Raw genomic sequence first — 1,516 nt, 5'->3', positions numbered from 1 at the left:
AAGTATTCCAGATACAAGGTCCATTTTGCTGATTTACTCGTCTCTGCAGTTTCTCTACAAAGAGGAAAATTTGCTCTTTCTCCTTCTTAGGGCCGTTCTTAACCGGGATCGCGATCCAGCGCGTTGGCGCGTTGCCGTGAAATGGGTTCACGCTGCGATCCGAGCCGTTCATAACCGGACTGCGATCTGAAAAAAATCAACGTTGCCGCCAAAATGCAACATGGCGCGGACCGCCAAGCGCAAGGCAAGCGACGACGCTGCAGCTTCCACTGCTGGACCTGACACAACGGCCACCACAATGAGCTCGATGTTGACCGTGACGATCGACTTGGCGCCGCTCAAGCGTCCCGTGCGCCCTCCAATGTCGGAGAAATACAGCTATTGGAGCCTTGATCAGCTCAAGTTAGAGTGCACGGCGCGTAAATTGAACGTCCTCAAGAATACGAAGAAGGACGACCGCGCCAGTATTCTCGCGAGTCTCCCACTTTCCAGTTGAATCAAAGCAGCAGCCAATGAAGCGCGACAGCGAGTCACAGATAGCCTGGACGTTGACTCCATACCTCTGGTAGTGGCCCGAGAAGAATGAGGTCTCATCGGGCACCTCTTTGGCGAATCTCGCACAGCCATCCGTCAATGCATCCAACGCATCCAGTCGTCCTTGTTGATTTCTACAAACCCGTCGGGTAGTTCAAACATGCGCTGACGTGACTCGGTTGGAGCACGGATTCTCAACTCAGGGCACTAGCAAATAGCGTCCATCACTTCATGCAACACCGAGTAGACGGCAGAAACCGACGTCCCACCAAGACACCGCGACACCTGGTAACCACTTCCTGCAAGCCACGCAATAGTCATCTGCAGCATGTTCTCGGGGGATATCGGGTCTGTCCCTGTGCGGCGACGAGACTGCAGCTCATCCCGGACCAGCGCCGTCCTGATGAACGACTGTAGGATCTCGAACGACTCCACTTTCATGCGGTAACAACGCTGGAACTGGCCTTCCAGCAGCAACGTCTACTTGTGCACGTCCCAATCCAGCCGACGACGCAAGATACAGCCATTCCACTCGTCAGCAGCAATCTCCGCTGCAGCTGCTAACAGGAGGAGGCGAAGGCGGCGCCGGCAATTATCCTGAGAGCACTCCACAAACTGCGGCAAGTCCATTTCTTACTACACGGGATCCGGCGATCCAAAAGTCGGGGTACGCGGAGGTACACTTTCGGAAATAAGCGAGGAGGGAGCAGCCAATCAGAGCTCGAGTTTGGGATCGCGATCCCGGTTAAGAACGGCCCTTATCGTCGTTCCGTTATTCTTCTTATGTTTGATGTCACGTCTTGAGCTTATCTTCGCGCTCACAATGTGCTAGTGGTCTTGGTAAGGAGAAAGGGTGCAATTACAAAAAAAAAAAAACAATACAGCTTTTCAGGACCGAATTCAGTCGATGGGGTAATGGTATTCTTCCGATGTGAGTCCATACGCCCAAGAAGTCCATACTGTTCTTTCTGTTTCATGCACA

The 1,516-nt window shown here is 53.0% G+C and overlaps 1 protein-coding gene across 1 annotated transcript in view; it reads right to left on the bottom strand.

Annotated features, from left to right (window-relative positions):
* Positions 1–1,516, bottom strand: part of PPTG_21355 (hypothetical protein) — a gene marked incomplete at both ends in the record, with an annotated part of 3,359 nt that overhangs the window by 375 nt on the left and 1,468 nt on the right. The gene's annotated exons all lie outside the window — the stretch shown is intronic.

Source organism: Phytophthora parasitica, assembly GCF_000247585.1.
Source record: "Phytophthora parasitica INRA-310 unplaced genomic scaffold supercont2.4, whole genome shotgun sequence".
Lineage (NCBI taxonomy): Eukaryota > Oomycota > Peronosporomycetes > Peronosporales > Peronosporaceae > Phytophthora > Phytophthora nicotianae.
The sequence above is the reverse complement of the archived record's forward strand: the minus strand, read 5'-3'. Positions and strand labels throughout refer to the sequence as shown.